Source organism: Hibiscus syriacus, unplaced genomic scaffold (assembly GCF_006381635.1).
Source record: "Hibiscus syriacus cultivar Baekdansim isolate YM2019G1 unplaced genomic scaffold, ASM638163v2 tig00110429_pilon, whole genome shotgun sequence".
Lineage (NCBI taxonomy): Eukaryota > Viridiplantae > Streptophyta > Magnoliopsida > Malvales > Malvaceae > Hibiscus > Hibiscus syriacus.
The window spans coordinates 7581164-7607341 of NW_024062733.1; positions in this window are offsets into that span (position 1 = coordinate 7581164).

Genomic DNA, 26178 nt, shown 5'->3' on the forward strand with positions numbered 1-26178 from the left:
CCTGACGGGGTGTGAACAGAAGTTGTATTGGCATCTTTATTTTCCCCATCAGTTTCTTTACTTGACTACTCCTCAGCCATTTCATCTTCCACTGGTTCTTCTTCTTGTACTTCATTATTAACTTGCTCGGTCACAGGGGGTGACTCATCCTTCGGTCTTTCCCCAAACTTATCTTCAGCGTTAATTTGTGTACCACTTCGGAGAGTTAGCACACTGTAACTCTCTTTGCCATGAGGTTTAGTGACTTCAGTGTCACTCGATAATTGTCCTGGTTTACGGTGACGAACTGTGGCTCTGAAGCAGAGCTCCTTGATTTTTTATGGAGGTTGTGTGGTCTTTCAGTATTGTCTTTGTTGTCGCAACAAACTCTTGCATTGTGGCCTCCAAAGAACTTGTATTTGATGAAGATGGTCCTCCATTGTTAGAATTATGCCATGGCATATTCGATTGATAACCCTGGGAGTCATTGAAATTCTACTGTCGAGCTGGTTGATGGGCATTGTTGGATCCTTGATTTCCCCACGAAAAGTTTGGATGCTGAAGACATCCAGGATTATATGTGTTAGAATAAGGGTTATTATTGCCTCGATTAAAATTTCCCACGAAGTTGATGGATTCTTGATTGGTTGGATAGTCACTCTCAATGTGATTGATATGGCATATTAAACAAGCTGAATAAGTCGCCTTGACTTCTCTCACCTCACTTGGCCTTTGCAAATTTTTCAACATGTTGGTGATAGTAGCAAGTTGGGCGGACACATTATCTTTAGAATCTAGCTCGAAAACTCCATGAGATTTTCGCCCAACGCTAAATCTTGTGGATGGAAACTGATAATCATTAGTGGCAATCTTATCCAGGATGTCAAATGCCTCTGCTGGTGATTTATCAAGTAACGTCCTATTTGCTGAGGCATCTAGCATCATCCTCGTTGGTGCGTTTACTCCATTATAGAACATCACCACCTGGGTCCAATCTTGAAAACCATGATTTGAGCACTTGCAAAGCAATGCCTTGTATCAATCCCATCACTCATACATAAACTCGTCATTAGCTTGACGGAAGGAAGCAATGTCATTCCTTAATTGGGTATTCATATTCGGAAGATTATACCGCAACAAAATATTTTTGCACAGATCAATCCATGACTCCATTGAACCCGCTAGAACGCCACTCAACCACGCCCTTGCTCGGTCACGTAGGGAATCAGGAAATAACTTTAATTTCAGAACATCTTCGTGCACACCTTGTTAGTGGAAAGAATAACACACCTCCAAGAACTTGCAAATATGTTGCCTGACATCTTCATTTGGCATGCCCCCAAACTATCCTATAGAGTTCAACATATTGAACATGATGGGTTTAAGCTCGAAATAGGCTGCCTGAATATCTAGGGCCACAATTCCAGGATATAAATCTTCTAAGATAAGATTTAAGTGATCACGAATGGCGCGACGTCTGACTGCATTCCCAACATTTAAATTTTCCCCGACATTCTGATCCTCCTCATGGCCAATGTCTTGATTTCCGAGTTGGTACATGTTCACACGTTAAGCGCGTCTTCTGTGTCTAAAAATCCTCTCGATTTCAGGATCAATAGGTTTTAATGGCTTTTCAGGATTACTTCGGGTCATGTACCTAGAAAAATAAATGAAGAAAAATTAAGGAAAGAAAAAAAAATATTAAGCTAACTAAAAAGAAAATATGAACAAGAAAAATAAGAATGCTATGACAAATCAATTTAACTTCCAGTTGCCAACTCCCCGGCAACGGCGTCAAAAACTTGTCTGCTCTTTGTGAGTACTAAATATGGGTGCGGATATGTGTGTAACTATACACAATCGAACAAGTAATAAAGTGATAAGTTGAGTATCGTCTCCACAAGAAATTAGGGAAATCAAATAGGTTTGTCAAGGCACTTTACTTTGTCACCTAAGTAAAGTTAGTGATGGTATATACAAATGATAATGTTGTGGCAAAATGGAATGACTGATGTGTAAATGGAATGATGGTGGTGTGGTAGTAATTGGATATGTCGTGGCAAATGAAATTATAATACGTGCAAGTAAAATGGAAATGTGAAGGTAAAATAAAAATAAAAATATTGGATTTAATTTATAGGACTTTAGCTTTCTCACACAACTAGCAGCAATGGGAATGAAAGATGGGAGTCACTAGGAAAACCTAAGTCTATTTCTCTGAATGGTATTTTCTCTATGCTTAAACTGCCCGACAGGGTCTACTAAAGTTCTCTCAGCTATCTCTAGGAAGGGACTCGACAGATTAAAGATACTCTGGAAAATCTGATTGGCGTAAACCCCTGTAGTGATCTTATTGATTCAGATAACATGATATGTCTCGGAAATACCTTTTTGCGGCAGCATTAACATCTAACCTATCGGTTATGCTCTACTCCTTTTAGTCAAATGAAATCCTATTCTTATCTCTAAGATGAATTAGGCCTAGTTACTATCTAGAACCCCTTTGTTTATGTAGTTCCTCCCTAGCTTTTCTTAAATACTAAAGATATTTTGCCTGGGTATTCTCTCGAACCCTAAACACCTTGTAAGGAAAGGCTACTCTCGTAGCTCCTACAACCTCAAAGCATTAAGTTTCATAAACAAAATAGATTAAAACATAATAAAACAACCATTCATTGAAAATAAAACTTAGACATCCAAGCGAACTCCCACAAAAAAGGATTAGTTCATGGTGGGGTTCGAAATAAACAAGTTCAAGACAAGTTCCATTCGTTCCTTACAACCAAGCGATAAAATATGAAATTAAAGAATTAAGGGGAGGAGAGAAAGCCTTCGACGTGCACTGCCCAATGCTCCTTTCGGCCACCAAGAACTGCTCCCAGCGGACTGGCTCCTCTCGGATGATCAGAACGCCACTCCCTTCTGCTAGTCAAGGAGAAATGCCACGGCAAGACGAATTGACTGAGAGAGGTGAGACTTTCTCACTCTAACTTTTTAAGCTCAAACCAGTGTGTAACTAAAGTCTCTAACAATGTGGTTTCATCCTATATTTATAGGGGAAAATTAACCCTTGAACTAAGAGTTGACTTCCCCCAAACCATGGTTAACTTTGCTTGGGAGTCGGGCAAGATAGGTGATGATACAGCATAGGCAGCTGGTTGAGTGACCGGCATAATCCCGTGATAGAAGCCCAAGGACATGTAGGATCTGTAGGGTCAGGTGACGTCATCAGCAGAATCGGCTGGCAGAGCGCCGATCCCTCCAGGCGGATCTTCGAGGTGGATTTCACGGGCAGAGCTCTCGGACAGCTGGATACAGTTGGCTTCAAAAATATCTTCCCGCACTTTAAGCACTTTCAAAATGCCGGTTGAACTTGGAAAATTCATTTTGCTCAATAATCTCCTTATATCACAGCATTTTCGTTCCTCTTTTCATTGTTCTCAATACATGCACATTATCATAAAAGTACCTTTCTCATAACGTATCACCGCTATAAAAATAAAATGCCACGGCAAACCAAAATCCACTACATGCAACTAAATGCTTCTAAATGCATCTACATGGTCCTAAATGAGCCTTTAAACATTCAATAACTTAAGTTAAAAGGCCCCAAAATATGGCCTTTTATGGAGTTATCAATAACTCCGTAAAAAGAATCAATTTCTAGTCTTTTCACTTAAGTTATTACTCGTCTAAACAAAGTATGCACAACATTTTAGTTTCATTTAGTTGCATATAGGTTATGTTAGTTTATGGTGGATAAGTTTTGCTTTGGCAATATTTATTTGGCTTAACTGTTGCTGTTGAGGAGAAAGGGTTTGCTTGGGTTGTGTTTGTGCAGGAAACTTACAGAGGAATAACTTTTTAGTCATGACAACGTAAATTACAAGGGCCAGTGGAATAGATAAGAACGTGAGGAATAGATTTATCTCACCGAGGCAAGGTTTATCTGAAGAGTCTGAAGTGGGTATGACGAAAACGCCTATGTCACATGCCAACTAGATGACCTACTTCACGTGCAAGCAAGCCTTTAATACTCTGACAACCGCCAACCGTCTTTCCTTTTTAATCCTGGGAGTATAACAATGGTTATTTAAGGAATCTCCAAATTACTCAAAGCCCTAGGAGATCATTCCTTATAAAAAACCAGTCGTAGCCGCCAAAGAAAGGAGGCAAGGAAGAATATAGAAGAGATTTACCCAAGGTGTGAGCGAGTAATTACAGTACTTTCTCACCGTTTACCAACCAACCTTCCTTGGTGTCCTCCATAACCAGGCTGTAGCAGAGCGGTGATCAGGTTCGAGAGAGGCTGATCACCAAGACAGGTGCGGTGTTGATCAGAATTGTCGCGACAGAGCCCCCAATTATTTGGAGTCGTTCTTCCTTTATTCTTAATCTCTTTATATGTTTGGGGTTGTATTAAACGTTGAAAACTTGGATGAATTTTTATAGCACCATGACTGTCTTACTTGGTGTTAAACTTTGTGTTGCCTGAATAATTATTTTCTGTTTAATGAATGATGAATTATGTTTTTGCTCATGACTGTTTTGTTCATTGTTTGCATATTTTGCCTTAACATTGTAAGAGCATCGAGAGATCGCATGGGGTTTTGGTAAAACATGTCTTGGTAATGTAAGAGCATCGAGAGATCGCCTTTTGTCTAGATAGTGATTCTTAGATTCGAGGGAATTAAGATAGATCCACGTGAGCAACGGAATGAATCTGGGATAGTGAAGTTCTTACTTGTTTACCTTATAGATAATGAGCGAGTTTCAATCGACTAAAAGGGATAGATGCTAGAGTAGGATAGACAACGCCTATAGTTCACGCTGAGAGGTATTGCTACAACATTAGTATGATAAACCAAGGGTTGTAGTTAACGCTGAGGAGTATTTTCGTAGCAACCGTCTAAGAATACCTAGTAATCCTGTCGGGCAGGTTAAACAAGTCATAATAATTCATTCTAGACTTAGAATAATTGTTGCCAATACAAAAGTTTAGCATAAGTGCTCTGTGAGAAGTCTGAGTATGTGAGGTTGTTTGCTTTATATTTAAATCAACACTTGTTTTATTTTATTCATGTATTCTGCATATTTATTTTGCCTCAAACAAACTTTTCTGAAATCATTATATCACTTCCTTGTTTTATTAATATTAGTTTTTAAGTTGATAATCCAATATGAATTAGTTTATGACCACTACTTCTAGTTGTGGTGAAGATAAATTTCTAATCTAATCCTTGTGGAGACGATACGCACTCACTACTATATTACTTGATTCGATTGTGTATACTTGCACAGAATTGCTTGCCTTAGCATATACATTTACAAGCGATCAATAAGCTAGGAGATACTGAGATAAGGAATTATACTAACATCTAATATTAGTTGTATGGTAAATATATATATGAAACCCTATAAGAACACATGTCTAGGTAACAACCTATGTGAAGCTTAACTAAGTGAATATATGGAACTAGTATAAAATTTATGTGATATAGATGATTAAGTAAATCTGTGAGATACTTATATTGTATTGATATACAGACTATATTAAAATATGTATAAGAGTAACTGCTTAAATTATATGGGTTAATATGTGAGCATAAGAGAATAAAGGATAAGTTATATGATATAAGCTATGTGATTACATGTATATATTAATATACCTTGCTTGCATTACATGTTATGTGACATGAAATTGTGTGATATGTGTTATAAGACAATGATCTAAGTGATCATATGAAAATGTTACATGAACCTTGTGATAAAAAGATATGAGATTATATGCCTATATGACATAAGTGATATGATATGATATAAGTGATTATATTCACATGTGATATATGTTATGAGATATGACCCATGTGAATACATGTGAAATGATATAAGTTACGTGATAATTTGTGTGACTATGTGTTTATATGACAAATATAAAAGATAATGCCCATGTTATGTGATATGATAGCTAGGGGTATAGTTAGCATGCCAATAGTCGAGGGTTCTATTTAGTCTTTCGGGACATATATGTGATCCTTTGGAACATATATCCGGTCCTTTGGGACAAGTATTTGGTCCTCTGGAACATATATATGGTCTTTCAGAACAATTCTATATGATCCTTCGGGAAATATATGTGGTCCTTCAGGACAAACCTATGTGGTCCTTTAGGACAATTATGTGGCACTTCGGTGCAAATTACGAGCTGTGGTGACAACATTTGTGTACAACCTCAATGCACTCACATATCTTTAGTTATCAAAAGTGTACATGGGATATTAAAAGAGATAAAATAAATAGTGTTTGTGATGTTGATTTGTGAAATGTTTTATATGAGGTGTATGAATGTTAAGTATAAGAGTATATTACAAGAGAGATTAATGATAATAAAATAGGATAATGATAAGAATGTTGATGATGATAATGATGATATATGTGCATGTATGTAATTGTTATATGAAAGGTTATATGATTTTGTATGATATTATTGGATGAAATGTTTTGTATTGTTATGTATTTAAGTTTCTATTTTACGTTTTATATGCCTCACTAAGTCATCGACTTAGCGTGTGAATGTTTCACACGTAGGTTCCGAGAAGATTAAGGAGCAAAGATAGGCAAGTCAGGTCAGCTTCTTCTTTCCAAAGATCATATCAGAAAAGAATTTAAATTGTATGTATTTTGTTATAGTAAATGTAGTTGGCATGTAATTAAAGATTTGTATAAGATATGCTCTGATCGGTTTTGTAAATCATATGATTGTAATTAATGTAAAATATTCATTTTTCTTTAAATGTGAATTTGAATTTTCAATCATCTTGTAAGTGTAAACGTTTTGAAAAGTCAATGTGACACATCGGATATATATATATATATATATATATATATATATATATATATATATATATATATATATATATATATAGGTGTTTCAATTTTTTTCTCAACTTTTGAAATGAATGTAATTTAGTCCATTTTACAGATTTTCTTCACATTTCACAATCATTTCGATTTGATCCCTTTGTGTTGTTTAATTTATTGGGACATATACCTTTTTTCCCCATAAACCAACCAACCAAGACATTCAATATCCAATCTTGGGGTATTTTTGGGAGCTCCAATAGGTTTGAATGTAAGGGAATCAAGACGTTGGCCAGAGTTGAAAAGTGTAAACCCATTAGAGGAAAATATTTATTCGTAATTTCATATTTGTTCAATTTAGTCCTTAAAATTATATTTTCATATGAAATTGGCCCATACTTATTACTTATTTATATTTTTAATTAACCCGTTATTTTTTAAATGTGTATAATTTAGTACTTTTTGTATTAATTTCAACCTCACATTTTAAAATTATTTCGATTTGATCCCTCATCAATGCGTGTTGTTTAATTTATTTAAATTTTTATTTGTAATTTCATATTTATTCAATTTAGTTCTTAAATTTTTATTTTTCATAAAATTGATCCATGATTATTTATATTCTTAGTAATTTACTCTAAATCATATACAATTGCAATTCAACGTTCGCGAAAAATAAAAATAATTAATCCAAAAATAAAAATTAACCCGGTTTGAACTCAATCTGTATCTGATAGATATCCAACCTGAATTTTATCTTCTAATGATGTGACCCGATCTGAACGAGATTCACATGAAGTCCATCCGAACCTGAATTAACCTGGTTTTTAACTACTCCCAACCTGAACTATTTTAACCTGAACTAACATCGATCCTAACTGAAAGTAACCCGACTTGAACCCGAACTGGACCTGGTGTCAAATCAACCTGAAAATGACCCGACCTGATTTGACCTGGACCCGACTTGATCTGAGTCAAAGCATCAAATTTACCTAACTTGACTTGTATCAGATTTTACCCGATTTGACAAGATCCGACTGAAACATGAACGATTACCTGATTTTACATCCCTACTTGGACTTGCTGATGATTTCTGACCTTATTTCGTCCAATAATTATTTCGGTTTTATTTTAGTCTATTTATTTTTCAAAATCATTACTAATGTTTGGTTTTAATTTTTCTTTGATCACCTATCTTATAATAACACGTCAACATCACTGTTAATTTTTTAGTAATGAATAATCAAAATAAAATGTTATCATTGCTAACGTATCACGCTACTGCTACTTAAAAATAAAAAGCATCACGCTAGAAGTTTTATGAACTTTTAAATGATAAATGATTAAAATAAAATTAATATATAACATTAGTAATGGTTTTGAGGAAAAATGTAGACGATAAAAATAAAATAAAAATAACGATTAGATAACTAAATATCTAATTTAGTTTTTCCTTATTATCACGCTACTACTACTTGTCTATTGTCATTTGAAATATAATTTTGGCCTTTGTATTGTCTCTCTTTTTCCTTTTACAATAAGGTAATCCTACTCTTAAAAATGTAATTAAATTAATACATGATTTGTAAACTAGAAAATTTGCAAAACAAAGCAAATTTAGTGGATAAATATTCTAAAATTATAGTTATTTAGAATTATCATGTCTTTTTTGTTTTGATTTTGACAAATAGAAGAACTAAACTATAGATGTTGTATTATTATATTATTGAACTTTTAATTTTATCAATCATTGCATTTGTAACACCCTCAGACCGATGCGAGTGACCGGATCCGATCCAATGTGTCACACTATGGTTATTGAAGTGACCCACAATAAAATGATGGGAAATATAAATATTTTATTAAACCATCCAAATGTCGTAAAATAATTTATAAACAAAACACAAGTCAAGAAAAAATATACATGTTGAGTTAATCGATTGATGGAATCGGCCAAGAGGTGGGTGAATTGGCAATAAAAATTTTGGTGGAAGCTTTTGTAGAAAATTGAAAGAAATTGCACAGCGATTTAGAGTGATTCGACTTTCTCAACCAAAGTCTACGTCCACTACCTTAGCTATCCACACTAAGGATTTTCCACAAATTCACTAATTTTTCTTTCTTTTGAGGACAAAGAGTAACCTTACAAACCCTCAAGAATTATACCCCAAATTCTTGAGAACACTCTCTCCCAAATAGAACAATACAACTTTTGCAAACTTACAAGGAAATCCTCACAAGGTAGATTGTTTGCACAATTCTAGAACAAAGAAAAGGACACTCAAAAATGAATACACTTGAGCACAATAAGTGTTCTTGAAAGCAAAATGAATATTGAATGAAAAATAGGCTTGAAATGCTCAAACTTGAGGTTTGATGCTTTCTCTTTGATTCTCTCTTGATTCTAGTTGCTTGATGTTTCTTATTTTTTATCAATGGCTTCTAAGCTTGCTTAAATACACCTTGAATCACTTCTGAATGTTGGGGATCATTAATGAAGATAATATAGTCGTTTTAGTGTGAAAACAATTAATAAAACAGTTTGGAGCGTGGGGGGAATCGGTACCCCTTGAGGGGAATCGGTTCCCTAAGTCTAAAATTCAAATATTTCGACCGTTACACAGGGGGAATCGGTACCCCCTGGGGGGGATCGGTTCCCTCCGAGCATACTAGAATTCTCGGAGCCAAACCATTCAGGGGGAATCGGTACCCCCTTGGGGGGGGAATCGGTTCCCTCTGAGCAATCTGGATTTTTTGGCTTTGAAATGGTTCGAAATACTTTGTCAAATTATTTTGAAATTGTTTTAAGATTAAAACTTAATTTTACACTTGAGTAATGATTAAAAATGATTTTTGAAAGATTTAGAGTAATGTTTTGATATTCGAATAATTATATCGAATATACTTAGAAAACCTTATTGCAAAATCTTAAAATTCATTTAAATTAATTTGTTATATCGAAATATCAAAATATTTTCAACAATCTCCCCCTTTTTGATATAACAAAACATTTTAGTAATTTTAAGATTTTGAAATCAAAAACCGACGTTTTTTAAAATTACTCCCCCTTACTTTAACACTTACTCTTCTTTAAACATTTAATACATGCTTCTCCACCTTTTTGTTAAATCAAAAAGACATTTGTAAAGAATTTAAACAAGGTTTTGAAATCATTTAGCCAATTGTGTATATAGATTAAGCTGCTAAGATCACAATCAAGAGAAACGTTAGCCATTTGTTCCATAATCAATATTCATAATTATTGTGACATGGTAAAATTGGTCATATTGCTAAAATGATGTAAATGATGCAATAAATTTAACGAAACCAAATATATAAATTCAAACATCCAAACAAATCCAAAGTCTAACAATCCTCAAAATCAAACATTCCAAAATATTCAAAATATTGAAACAAGAATCTTTTAGTTCAAAGTTTTAGAGCTAAGCACAGAATTAAACATCCAGATCGGGAGGAGGAAAACGAGCTCGCATAGAGGCCATTTCGTGAGTGATTTCATTAATACGAGTGTTGGTTGCTTCATTGTTTGCATGCATCTCCCGAAGAATTTCTAATTGTTGAGCTCCCATTGTGGATAAATGGGACTCTATAGAAGTAAAGCGTGAATTCATGGCAGCATATCGGAGATCGAATGTCTCCATAAAGGATTGAAAATATGGAGGCATTTGATGCGTTTGTTGTGCTTGTTCCTCGGACTGCTCCTCGGGCTGCTCAGGCTCATATTCGGCTTCATCGATGTCTCGCATTAATTGTTCAAGCTCGGGATCGTCGTCTGCTTCTGGTGGAGCTCGTGAAGAACTAGCTCCCGGAGTACTTTCAGAAGATCAAACCCATTCACCGGTTTCCTTATCCTTTATCCATCCTGCTCTCGTTAAGGAAAGAATATTCATTTGTTTCATTAGAGGAAATGAGGCATCTAGACCAACTCTAAGCTTGGCTTTAGAAAATAGGTTACTAAAAATGCAACCGTAAACTAGAGATGAACAGAGTTTCTTGTTAGGAACAAGATTTATGGTTTCAACAATTTCAGCAAAAATGATCTGAGGTAGGTTTATTTTAATATTGTTTTCGAAACAATGTAACCACCAAATATCCAAGGCTCTAAGAGTAGAATAACGACATTCGGATGGTCGAAACCACCAAGAAATCATTAGATGAAGAAAACGTTCATGAAGGTCTAAGACACTCGCACTATCCCTTCTTTTATAATGAGAACCTAAAATTTATTTTTCATTTGAAATACCATCATTATCTAATCCGAATGTATTAGCTATGTAAGCCGAGTCAATATATAAGAATTGTCCTATGAGGTAGGAACGAACTCCTATGGTTTCGGTTTCAGTTCGGTTTTTAACACAAACGGCATTAGAATAGAAGATACGAACAAGTTGATGGTAGACAATGGGTTCAAGTTCAAAGAGTTTGTCAAATTTCCACTCTTGTAAAAGAGGAAGATATTTAAAATTAATATCTAACATAGCTTGACGAGAAGGGATATGTTCTTCTCTAATTTTGTAAGAGTCGAAATATTGATAATACCAAAAACGATGATTTCTAGGACCAGAATGATTGAAGCATAAATTTTGGATAATTATATTGCAATCAACTGGATTAGGATTAGGAATTGGAATTTCAGGAATAGGATGAGGATTTGGAGGTGGATTTGGTTGACGGCGTGAGCGACTAGATGATGACCTAGCACGTTTAGGATTGGACATGGTTTAGGAAATCGGAACAGAATTGATAACCTGCAATTTAGAAAACAAATGTATGCAATTCAATCAATCCCAAAACTCAATTGAGTCCTCAATATTTCAAGGTTCTCTAAATCAATCCTAATGGGCAAAGTTTTTGAAAACTATTGAAAAATAAGGTTTTGAAAAACAATATATGTATAGTTTTCATAACAACAACATAATTCAATCAAAACACAATAATTTGATAAACAATTTTTTTTATTTCGAAAATTCCAAAATTTTTGAAAAATTCTTGTGTTTTTTATGAAATTAGTTGTAATACCTAGTTTCTAATCACTAAACATTTAATGCTCGATAACTATTTTTATCTAGAACTAATTAAAACTAGTCCTATGTTCAAAATCAATGAAATAGGGAGTTTAGAAAAATTTACCTTGAAAGATGAGATTGAGTGGATTTTGATGTTGTTTGCACAATTTTATTGATGCTAGCAGGTTTATAATATGATATTTGAAGAGAATTCCGATTAAAATCGTTGATTTGAGGAAAAAATGGAGATAGGGAGAGTAGAGAGGAGAAACGGCGGAAGGAAGAAGAAAAAAAAAGGGTTTCAGCCAAAATATGAGGTTATGCCCGATAAAACTAGAACCCCAAGGGGGTATCAATTCCCCTGTGGGGGGAATCGGTTCCCCTTCAAAGGGGGAATCGGTTCCCTTATGGGGGTATCGATTCCCTCTGCACCAAAATGCTAAAATCCGATTTTAAACACACAAAATGCTAAATTAATTTTCTCTAATGGTATTGGCAACTCATATATTGAAAATTAATCATGTTCAAACAATCAAATTAATCTTTAAACTATATTTGAACATACAGTTACTTTTCATCAAGAATCATAAACTCCCCCTAACTAATAGCAATGAATGCAATCAAAAATTAATATTCTAAGCATTTTTCATTTATTCTTAAAAGTGCTAAAATTATTTTAAACACTAAGTGAAGATAGATTGGTCAAACCTAATTCTCTCCTAAGTGTCCAAAATCTTTCCTTGTCTAAAGATTTTGTAAAGATATCCGCTAATTGCTGCAAAGTATCAACAAATTCTAGAACTACATCTTCCTTAGTGACATGGTCTCTAATGAAGTAATGTCCTATTTCAATGTGTTTAGTTCTAAAGTGTTGGATGGGATTTTTAGTGAGACAAATAGCACTAGTATTGCCACACTTGATAGGAATAGTACTTACTTCAATTCCATAATCAAAAAGTTGTTGTTTCATCCATAAAACTTGTGCACAACAACTACCAGCTGAAATGTATTCGGCTTCAGTGGTAGATAATGCAACATAATTTTGTTTCTTTGAAAACCAAGAAATCAGCATATTTCCAAGGAATTGGCAAGTACCAGAGGTGCTTTTCCTATCTAATTTGCATCATCCATAATTCGCATCAGAAAAAGCATGCAAGCTAAAGCTAGAGTCTCTAGGATACCAAAGTCCTAAACTAGGAGTGTCCTTAAGGTATCTAAAGATTCTCTTAACAGCTAGTAAATGTGATTCCTTAGGGCATGATTGAAATCTAGCAGCAAACACTAAACATAATGTCCGGTCTACTTGCAGTTAGATAAAGTAGAGATCCAATCATAGATATATAATTTAACATCTACACATTTACCTCCTTCATCTAAGTCAAGCTTTGTTGAAGAACTCATTGGAGTGTCATGAGGTTTGCCATTTTCCAGTCCAAACTTCTTGAGCATATCTTTGACGTATTTAGCTTGATTGATGAAGATGTCATCTTTTCTTTGCTTGATTTGGAGTCCCAAGAAAAATTAGAGCTCCCCCATCATGCTCATTTTGAATTCACTTTGCATTAGCTTAGAAAATTCTTGACAAAGAACATTATTAGTAGAACCAAATATTATATCATCAACATAAATTTGAACTACTAATAAATCTTTACCTTTATACTTTAAAAACAATGTAGTGTCAACTTTCCCTCTTGAAAAACCTTTTTCAATTAAAAAATTTGACAATCTTTCATACCAAGCTCTAAGAGTTTGTTTTAAACCATAAAGTGCTTTTGTCAATTTAAGAACATGATCCAAAAATTTTGAATCTTCAAAACCTGGAGGTTGTTCCACATACACTTCAACTTTTATAAAACCATTTAAAAATGCACTTTTAACATCCATTTGATATAATTTAAATTCATGAAAACATGAAAATGCTAATAACATTCTAATTGCTTTCATCCTAGCTACGGGAGCGTATGTTTCATCATAGTCTATGCCCTCTTCTTGAGTATACCCTTGAGCAACAAGTCTAGCCTTGTTTCTCACTATATTACCACTCTCATCAAGCTTATTCCTAAATACCCATCTAGTACTTACAGTAGATTTATTACTAGGCCTTTCTACTAATGTCCAAACTTTACTTCTCTCAAATTGATTTAACTCTTCTTGCATAGCCATAATCCAATGTTCATCATTTAATACTTCTTTATAAATGCAACATAATTACAAATATTTCTAAGAGAAGATCGAGTTGTTACCCCTTTGGATGGATCACCTATAATATCACCTTCCTTGACATAGTTGTACTCTCTTGGATAAGATATTTCCCTTTCTTCAATGGTTTGATTCTCAAGAGGATCACGAGTTTCCTCATTTTTCGTTTCTTCCTTTGATGATGGTTCTCCAACGTCATGTCTAACATCATTTGTATTTATAACACCTACATCATCATTCACACAAGAATCCTTCCTCGGAACGGGATTATCATCGAAAACAACATGTATAGACTCTTCTACAGCTAAAGTTCTTTTATTAAAAACTCGATAAGCTTTAGAATTTAAGGAATAACCCAGAAAAATTCCTTCATCACTTTTAGCATCAAATTTGCCAAGGTTTTCTTTACCGTTGTTTAAAACAAAACATTTACATCCAAAAGGATGAAAATAGCTCATTTAGGATTTTTATTTTTGAAAATTTCATATGGAGTTTTCTTTAAAATTGGTCTAATCATTACTCGATTTATAACATAACAAGCGGTATTTGTGGCTTCCACCCAAAAATATTTTGGCAATTTATTTTCACAAAGCATGGTTCTAGCCATTTCTTCTAAAGTTCGATTTTTCCTCTCAACAACTCCATTTTGTTGAGGGGTTCTAGGTGCTGAAAAATTATGGCTAATACCATTAGAATTACAAAACTCAATAAATCCAAGATTTTCAAATTCAGTGCCATGATCACTCCTAACACTAGTTATAGAGTAACCTTTTTCATTTTGGATTATTTTTGAAAATGTGATGAAATATTCTAATGCTTCATCTTTAGTACTTAAAAATAAAACCCAAGTATATCTAGAATAGTCATCTACCAAGACAAATGCATATTGTTTTCCACCCAAGCTAGTAGTCCTAGTTGACCCATAAAGATCTATATGGATCAATTGTAATACTCTACTAGTTGATACGTCATTAATGGATTTAAAAGAAACTCGCTTTTATTTTCCTTTAGCACAAGCATCACAGATTTTATCATTATCAAATTTAAGCTTAGGCAACCCTCGAACTAAATCACCTTGAATTAGCCGTTGCAAAACACTCATACTAGCATGTCCTAGTCTCCTATGCCATAACCAACTAACATGTTCATTTTTAGCAACTAGGCACAAATTAGTCATATCAATAGAATCTAAATGCACCATGTATATGTTTCATATTCTATGACCAACAAGCATAATCCGATTAGATGCAATGTCAATGATTTTACAACCATTAATATCAAACATGACATTGAATCCCTTATCAAAAAATTGACTAATACTCAATAGATTATGCTTTAATCCATTCACATATAAAACATTCTTAATTTGTATGGAGGAGGTATTACCGATAGTACCAATACCTTCAATGTGACCTTTTGAATCATCACCAAAAGTCACTTCCCCTCTATTTTTGACGTTAAGCTCAATGAACTGGCTTTTGTCTCCGGTCATGTGTCTTGAACATCCACTATCAAGGTACCATGAATTTTAATTTGTTTCCCGTGCCTTGTAGCAATGCTCCTTTTCCTACAAACATAGATTAATTTCTAATTTTTGGTACCCAAATTCTTTTGGGTCCATATTCATTAGTTTCTAAAATCCTAGTTCCCTTAGGTATCCATTTGTGTATGATATCTTTATCTTTAGTAGTAATGAGCTTTTTAGGAACCCATATACTTCTAACGATTTTTCCATTAGAGGTTCTTTGGGGACCTCTATGATTATAGTTTTTAAAACTTTTTCTAACAAAGTTGGATTTTGAATTTTCTCCATTTTCAAAATGTTTTGTTCCAACTTTATCAAAAGAGGATTTAAGATCATCAATTTTCTTTTGATGATCATCATTGACCTTTGAAAGTAAATTTTGCAAATCCAAATTTTTCTTTTCAAACTCTTCTAGTTTGATTTGCAAATCTTTGATTTTACTTTCAAGATCGTTGTTGGTTTTGGATATGAGTTTATTTTCATTTTTCAATTTTGAAATATCATTTTTATATTTTAAAAACAATTTCTCATAATCCGAAGCCAACCCATTATATTCCTCTAATAGCTCATCATAGGATAAATCATCAAAATCAGATGAGTTAGAGGTTACCTTAGAATCTTCCCCGAATGCCATCAAGCACAAGTTTGCTACTTCTTGTTCCTCTTCATCGGAACCTTGTTCATTGGTCCATGTAGCCACATGAGCCTTGTGCTTATTCTTTGATTGACCCTTTCTCTTCAATTGTGGGCAATCATATTTTACATGCCTCGGATTTTTGCATTCATAGCAAATGATCGGGTCATTCTCTTTTGGTTCATTTTTAGGCCTTTATTTCGTTTGAATTTTCTCCCTCGGTAAGGTCTCATCATTTTTCTGAACCGTTTGGCAAACAATGCCATTTCCTCATCATCGTCATCTTCATCCGAATCACTCTCATCTTTTGTGGATTTGAGAGCAACTCCAATGTTTTTCTTCTTCTTCTTCTCCTTTGGTGTCTCTTCAATCTTATCGAGGTCCACCTCATCTTCAAGCATCATTTCATCAGTGAGAAGTGAACCGATTAGCTCTTCAAGAGTTAAGGACGTTAGGTCCTTAGACTCGATGATTGACGTCTTCTTTGATTGTCATGATTTTGGGAGGGAGTATACTAACTTTCTCACAAGCTTTTCATTTGAAATGATCTCTCCATATGATTTGAGACCATTGACAATCTTTGAAAATCTATCCGTCATAGCTTTGATATCTTCATTTGGTTTCATCCTGAAATTTTCATAGTTATGCGTTAGAATACTAATTTTAGATTTCTTTATCTCATCGGTACCTTCATGAGTGACTTGAAGTTTGTCCCATATTTCTTTGGCGGTTGTACAAGATGAAACTCTCCCGTATTCATCTGGTTCAAGAGCACAAAATATGATATGGATGGCTTTGGAGTTGAGCTGGAACATTTTTGTCTCTACTTCACTCCACAATCTTGGATGAGTGAGAGGCTTGATGTATCATTCTACTACGACATTCCATGCTCCCATGTCACTTGCTTAAATGAAATACATCATCCTATTCTTCCAATAGGCATAGTTAGCCCCATTGAATAAAGGAGGGTTGTTGACGGGCATCGAATCGAGACCGGAGTCAAAGTTTGATGTAGTGGCCATTGATGACTTTAATTATCGATGTAACTCTTCCTGAATCGACTCAAGAGGCGATTAAACCTTCAAATGAGTTAGGCTCTGATGCCAATTGTTGAGTTAATCGATTGACGGAATCGGCCAAGAGGGGGGTGAATTGGCAATAAAAATTTTGGTGGAAGCTTTTGCAGAAAATTGAAAGAAATTGCACAGCAATTTAGAGTGGTTCGACTTTCTCAACCAAAGTCTACGTCCACTACCTTAGCTATCCACACTAAGGATTTTCCACAAATTCACTAATTTTTCTTTCTTTTAAGGACAAAGAGTAACCTTAGAAACCCTCAAGAATTATACCCCAAATTCTTGAGAACACTCTTTCCCAAAGAGAACAATACAAATTTTGCAAACTTACAAGGAAATCCTCACAAGGTAGATTGTTTGCACAATTCTAGAACAAAGAAAAGGACACTCAAAAATGAATACACTTGAGCACAATAAGTGTTCTTGAAAGCAAAATGAATATTGAATGAAAAATAGGCTTGAAATGCTCAAACTTGAGGTTTGATGCTTTCTCTTTGATTCTCTCTTGATTCTAGTTGCTTGATGTTTCTTATTTTTTATCAATGGCTTCTAAGCTTGCTTAAATACACCTTGAATCACTTCTGAACGTTAGGGATCATTAATGAAGATAATATAGTCGTTTTAGTGTGAAAACAATTAATAAAATAGTTTGGAGCGTGGGGGGAATCGGTACCCCTTGAGGGGAATCGGTTCCCTAAGTGTAAAATTCAAATATTTCGATCGTTACAAAGGGGGAATCGGTACCCCCTGGGGGGGAATGGTTCCCTCCGAGCATACTACAATTCTCGGAGCCAAACCATTTAGGGGGGAATCGGTACCCCCTTGGGGGGTAATCAGTTCCCTCTGAGCAATCTGGAATTTTTGGCTTTGAAATGGTTCGAAATACTTTGTAAAATTATTTTGAAACTGTTTTAAGATTAAAACTTAATTTTACACTTGAGTAAGGATTAAAAATGATTTTTGAAAGATTTAGAGTAATGTTTTGATATTCGAATAATTATATCGAATATACTTAGAAAACCTTATTGCAAAATCTTAAAATTCATTTAACTTAATTTGTTATATCGTAATATCAAAATGGTTTCAACAATACATATACTAAAAATAGAGTTGTCTGCTCTTTGTGAGTACTAAATATGGGTGCGGATATGTGTGCACGTATACACAATCGAACAAGTAATAAAGTTATAAGTGGAGTATCGTCTCTACAGGGAATTGGGGAAATCAAATAGTTTTGTCAAGGCACTTTACTTTTTCACCTAAGTAAAGTTAGTGATGGTACGTACAAATGATAATGTTGTGCCAAAATGAAATGACTGATGTGGAAATGGGATAATGGCAGTATGGTAGAAAATGGATATGTTGTGGCAAATTGAATTGTGAAACATGCAAGCAGATGAAAATGTCAAGGCAGAATAAAATGTAAATATTGGATTTAATTTGTAGGACTTTAGCTTTCTCACACGACAAGCAACAATGGGAATGAGTGATGGGAGTCACTAAGAAAATCTAAGTCTATTTCTCCGAATGGTATTTCCTCTATGCTTAACATGCTCGACAGAGTCTACTGAAGTGCCTTAAGTTATCTCTAGTAAGGGACTCGACAGATTAAAAATGCACTGGCAACTCCGATTGGCGTAAACCCCTGCAGTGATCCTAATAGTTCATATAACAGGATATGTCTCGGTAATACCTTTTTGCGGTAGCATTAACATCTAACCTATCGGTTATGCTCTACTCCTTTTAGTCGAATGAAATCCTATCCTTATCTTTAAGGTGGATTAGGCCTAGTTACTACCTAGTACCCGTTGTTTATGTAATTCCTCCCTAGCTTCTCTCGAAGACTAAAGATAAACTACCTAGGCATTCTCTCAAACCCTAAGCACCTTCTAAGAAAAGGTTACTCTCGTAGCTCCTACAACCTCAAAGCATTAAGTTTCATAAACAAAACAGATTAAAACATAGTAAAATAACCATTCATTGAAAATAAAACTTAGACATCCAAGCGAACTCCCACCAAATAGGATTAGTTCATAGTGGGGTTCGAAATAAACAAGTTCAAGACAAGTTTCATTCGTTCCTTACAACCCAATAACAAAATATGAAAGCAAAGAACAAAGGGGAGGAGAGAAAGCCTTCGACGTGCACTGCCCAATGCTCCTCTCGGCCACAAAGAACTGCTCCCAGCGGACTGGCTCCTCTCGGATGCTCAGAACGCCACTCCCTTAGGCTTGTCAAGGAAAAATACCACGGCAAGTAATTCCTTCTCAGTGGTAGTGTAATTCAATTGTGCATCATTTAAGGTATGGCTAGCATAATAAATCACATGAAATATTTTACCTCTACGTTGCCCAAGCACAGCTCCCATGGCAAAATCACTTGCGTCGCACATTAATTCGAACGGTGTCGTCCATTCTGGGGGAAATGTGATAAATTTAACTAAAAAGAAAATATGAACAAGCAAAATAAGAATGCTATGACAAATCAATTTAACATCCAGTTGCCAACTCCCTGGCAACAGCGCCAAAAACTTGTTCGCTCTTTGTGAGTACTAAATATGGGTGTGGGTATGTGTGCAAGTATACACAATCGAACAAGTAATAAAGTGATAAGTCAAGTATCATCTCCACAGGGAATTATGGAAATCAAATAGGTTTGTCAAGGCACTTTACTTTGTCACCTAAGTAAAGTTAGTGATGGTATATACAAATGATAATGCTGTGGAAAAATGGAATGACTGATATGGAAATGGAATGATGGTGGTGTGGTATTAATTGGATATGTCGTGGCAAATGAAATTATAATACGTGCAAGTAAAATGGAAATATCAAGGCAGAACAAAAATACAAATACTGGATTTAATTTATAGGACTTTAGCTTTCTCACACAACTAGCAGCAATGGGAATAAACGATGGGAGTCACTAGGAAAACCTAAGTCTATTTCTCTGAATGGTATTTCCTTTATGCTTAACCTGCCCGACAGAGTCTACTAAAGTTCCCTCAGCTATCTCTAGGAAGGGACTCGACAGATTAAAGATGCTCTGACAGAGTCTACTGCAGTGATCCTATTGATTCAGATAACATGATATGTTTCGGCAATACCTTTTTGCGGCACCATTAACATCTAACCTATCAGTTATGCTCTACTCCATTTATTCGAATGAAATCCTATTCTTATCTCTAAGATGGATTAGGCCTAGTTACTATCTAGAACCCCTTTGTTTATGTAGTTCCTCCCTAGCTTCTCTTGAAGACTAAAGATATTTTGTCTAGGTATTCTCTCGAACCCTAAATACCTTCTAAGGAAAAGTTACTCTCGTAGCTCCTACAACCTCAAAGCATTAAGTTTCATAAACAAAATAGATTAAAACATAATAAAACAACCATTCATTGAAAATAAAACTTAGACATCCAAGCGAACTTCCACCAAATAGGATTAGTTCATGGTGGGGTTCGAAATAAACAAGTTCAAGACAAGTTCCATTCGTTCCTTACAACCAAACGACAAAATATGAAATCAAAGAATTAAGGGGAGGAGAGAAAGCCTTCGACGTGCACTGCCCAATGCTCCTCTCGGCCACCAAGAATTGCTCCCAGCGGACTGGCTCCTCTCGGATGCTCAGAACGGCACACCCTCAGGCTTGTCAAGGAGAAATACTACGGCAAGTAATTCCTTCTCAGTGGTAGTGTAATTCAATTGTCCATTATTTAAGGTATGGCTAACATAATAAATCACATGAAATATTTTACCTCTATGTTGCCCAAGCACAGCTCCCATGGAAAAATCACTTGCGTCGCACATTAATTCGAACGGTGTCGTCCATTCTGGGGGAACTACGATCGGTGCAAAGATAAGTCTTTGCTTCAGCTCTTTGAATACATCATGGCATTTTTTATCGAACACAAACGGTTGGTTCTATTGAAACAGGGTGCATAAGGGCTTGGATATTATGGAGAAGTCCTTGATGAATCTTCGATAAAATCCAGCATGTCCAAGGAAACTCTGAATGCCCTTGACAGAAGATGGTGGGGGGAGCTTCTCAATCACCTCAATGCCCTTTGCAGAAATCATGTGGCCTGGAATAATGCATTCTGTTACCATGAAGTGGCATTTTTCCCAATTCAGCACGACGTCAGCCTCCTCACATCACTACAGTACCTTTGCCAAATTGCTGAGGCATTTTTGAAAGTTATCCCCAGAAAAAGAAAAATCATCCATGAAAATTTCAAGATAATCCTTAACCATGTCAGAAAATATGGCTTGCATGCAGCGCTGAAAAGTTTTCGGGGCATTATAGAGTCCAAAAGGCATTCTTTGGAAAGCATAAGTGTCATAGGGGCACGTGAATGTGGTCTTCTCTTGGTCTTCTGGTGCGATGACAATCTGGATATACCCCGAGTAACTGTCCAAGAAACAATAACATGCCTTGCCAGCAAGTCGATTCAGCATTTGATCGATCAATGGCAAAGGGAAGTGATATTTCTTGGTGGCCTTGTTAAGCTTATGGTAGTTCATGTAAATTCGCCACCCGGTGACCATGCGAGTAGGTATCAACTCGTTATCTTCATTCATCACCACGGTCATGCCTCCATTCTTGGGCACGCATTGAACGGGACTCACCCACGAACTATCCGAAATGAGGTAAATTACTCCAGCATCAAGCCATTTGAGAATCTCTTTCATCACAACTTGCTTCATGATTGGGTTCAATCTTTATTGTGGCTCTATGGATTTTCCATAGCATTCTTCTAGCAGGATTTTGTGCATGCAGATTATTGGACTTATTCCCTTCAGATCTGTCAGAGTCCACCCTAATGCTTTCTTATGCTGTGACAAAACACTTAACAAACTCGTTTCTTGGTTAGGAGTAAGGGCAGAGGAAATAATCACAGGCAAAGTTTCATCACTACCCAGATAAGCATATTTAAGATGATGTGGCGAATTCTTAAGTTCTAGGGTATGAGCATATTGTAATGAGGGCTTGGGAGGAACAAACTCTTCAAAGTTCAAAGGTTCAAAAAGCGTACCTGGGCTAGCTTTAAGGAAGCTAGCTTGTTGTTCCTCGGATAAAAAATCATTAGGCTCTCCGGCCTTTAAGTCTTCCAGCAACCCTTCATCAGATCCCAGCTGAATGAAATTGTCCTGGAAAAATTGATATGATTCTTTTATTATTATTGTATCCACTTCTAAAATGCTCTAGCATTCTTCAGAATCATCTATGTACTTAAGTGATCGGAAGACAATTACGGTGACATGTTGATCGGTCACTCGCATGGTTAGCTCACCCCTCTCACAGTCGATGAGAATACGACAGGTAGATAAGAAGGGTCTCCCCACGATAATGGGTGTTGTGGCGTCAACCTCACAGTCCAGAATCAGAAAATCGATAGGAAAAACAAACTTGTCGACTCGTACGATGACATCTTCAATTCGCCCCTCTGGTCGAACGTACGAACGATCGGCTAATTGCAAGATGACCGAGGTGGGTCTTGCATTTCCTATCCCAAGCTTGATGAATATTGACTTAGGCATCAAGTTCACACTTGAGTCAAGGTCACATAATGCCTTCCCAATAAATTTATCTCCTGTTGATCATGGGATGATGAAGCTTCCCGGATCATGTCTCTTTGGTGGCAGCTTACTTAAGGAATAGTAAAATTCTTTTGTCGTGGCAATTGTTTCATACTGTTCAACCTTTCTCTTCTTGGTAACAATTTTCTTGAGAAATTTGGCATATGTCGGCATTTGTTCCATCACCTCCAAAAAATGGACATTGATTTGCAGTTGACTCAGAATGTCAACGAACTTCTTAAATTGGATATCTTCGTTATGATTCTTCAGTCTTTGCGGAAAAGGAGGTGGGGGTCTGGATTCCTGTACTGATGGGGTGCGAACAAAAGTTGCCTTGGCATTTTTATTTGCTCCTCAGTTTCTTCACTTGACGAATCCTCAGCCTTTTCCTTTTCTACTGGTGCTTCTTCTTGTACTTCTTGATCAGCTTGCTTGGTTACAGAGGGTGACTCATCCTTCGGTCTTTCCCCAAACTTGTCTTCAACATTAATTTGTGTACCACTTTGGAGAGTTAGCACACTGCAGCTCTCCTTGTCATGAGGTTTGGTGACTTCAGTGTCACTCGGTAACTATCCTGGTTTACGCTCTTGTAATACCGCGATAATTTGACCAACTTGACTCTCCAGCGCCCTCAGCGACGAACTATGGCCCTGAAGCAGTGCCCCTTGATTTTTTATGGAGGTCGCATGGTCTTGCAGCATTATTTTTGTTGTTGCAATAAACTCTTGCATTGTGGCCTCCAAAGAACTGGTACTTGATAAAGATGGCCCTCCCTTGTTAGAAATATGCCATGGCATATTCGATTGATAACCCTGGGAGTCATTGTAATTCTGCTGTCGAGCTGGTTGATGGGTATTGTTGGATCCTTGATTTCCCCACAAAAAGTTTGGATGCTGGCGCCATCCAGGATTATACATGTTAGAATAGGGGTTATTATTGCTTCGATTAAAATTGCCCACAAAGTTTATGGATTCTTGATTGGTCGGGAAGTCACTCTCATTGTGATTGTCGTGGCATAATAGACAAGCTGAATGGGTTGCCTTTACTTCTCTCACCTCACTTGGCCTTTGCAAATTTTTTAGCATGTTGGTGATAGCAGCAAGTTGGGCGAACACGTTATCTTTAGAATCTAGCTCGAAAGCTCCGTGTGACTTGCGCCCAGCTCCAAGCCGTATGGATGGAAACTGATAATCATTAGTGGCAATCTTATCCATAATGTCAAATGCCTCTGCTGGTGATTTGTCAAGCAGTGTCCCATTTGCCGAGGCATCTAGCATCATCCTCGTGGGCGCGTTAACTCCATTGTAAAACATCACCACTTGTGTCCAATCTTGAAAATCGTGGTTTGAACACTTGCGGAGTAATGCCTTGTATCGATCCCAGCGTTCATACATCGACTCATCATCAGCTTGACGGAAGGAAGCAATGTCGTTCCTCAATTGGGTGTTCATATTCGGAGGATTATACCGCAGCAAAATTTTTTTGCACAGATCTGTCCACGACTCCATTGAACCCGCTGGAACACCACTCAACCATGCTCTTTCTCGGTCATGTAGGGAGTACGGAAACAACTTTAATTTTAGAACATCTTCGTGCACCCCTTGTTGGCGGAAAGACTCGCACACCTCCAAGAAGTTACGAATATGTTGTCTGGCATCTTCATTTGGCATGCCCCCAAACTGGCCTATGGAGTTCAGCATATTGAACATGACAGGTTTGAGCTTGAAGTGGGCTGCCTGAATATCTGGAGCCACAATTCCAGGATTTAAATTCTCCAAGATCGGATTTAAGTGATCATGAATTGCACGAGGTCTGGCTGCATTTCCAGCATTTAAATTTGCCCCGGCATTCTAATCCTCCTCATGACCAATACCTTGATTTCTGATTTAGTACATGTTTACACGTTGAGCACGTCTTCTTTGCCTAAAAAGCCTCTCGATTTCAGGATCAATCGGTTCTAATGGCTCTTCAGGGTTGCTTCGGGTCATGTACCTAGAAAAATAAATGAAGAAAAATTAAGTAAAGTAAAAAGTAAAGCTAACCAAAAAGAAAATATGAACAAGTAAAATAAAAATGCTATGACAAATTAATTTAACTTCCAGTTGCCAATTCCTCGGGAACGGAGCCAAAAACTTGTCCGCTCTTTGTGAGTACTAAATATGGGTGAGGATATGTGTGCAAGTATACACAATCGAATAAGTAATAAAGTGATAAGTAGAGTATTGTCTCCACAGGGAATTGGGGAAATCAAATAGTTTTGTCAAGGCACTTACTTTGTCACCTAAGTAAAGTTAGTAATGGTACGTACAAATGATAATAATGTGGCAAAATGAAATGACTGATGTGGAAATGGGATAATGGCAGTATGGTAGAAAATTGATATGTTGTGGCAAATTGAATTGTGAAACATGCAAGTAGGTGAAAATGTCAAGGCAAAATAAAATGTAAATACTGGATTTAATTTGTAGGACTTTAGCTTTCTCACACGACAAGCAGCAATGGGAATGAGTGATGGGAGTCACTAGAAAAATCTAAGTCTATTTCTCTGAATGGTATTTCCTCTATGCTTAACCTACCCGACAAATTCTACTGAAGTGCCCTAAGCTATCTCTAGTAAGGGACTCGACAGATTAAAAATGCCCTGGCAACTCCGATTGGCGTAAACCCCTACAGCGATCTTATTAGTTCAGATAACAGGATATGTCTCGGCAATACCTTTTTGCGGCAGCATTAACATCTAACCTATTGGTTATGCTCTACTCCTTTTAGTCGAATGAAATCCTATCATTATCTCTAAGGTGGATTAGGCCTAGTTACTACCTAGTACCCGTTGTTTATGTAATTCCTCCCTAGCTTCTCTCGAAGACTAAAGATAAACTACCTAGGCATTCTCTCAAACCCTAAGCACCTTCTAAGGAAAGGCTACTCTCATAGCTCCTACAACCTCAAAGCATTAAGTTTCATAAAAAAAACAGATTAAAGCATAATAAAATAACCATTCATTGAAAATAAAACTTAGACATCCAAGCAAACTCCCACCAAATATGATTAGTTCATGGTGGGGTTCGAAATAAACAAGTTCAAGATAAGTTTCATTCGTTCCTTACAATCCAATAACAAAATATGAAAGCAAAGAACAAATGGGAGGAGAGAAAGCCTTCGACGTGAACTGCCCAATGCTCATCTTGGCCACCAAGAACTGCTCCCAGTGGACTGGATCCTCTCGAATGCTCAGAATGCCACTCCCTCGGGCTTGTCAAGGAGAAATACCACGACAAGTAGGATTGACGGAGAAAGATGAGAC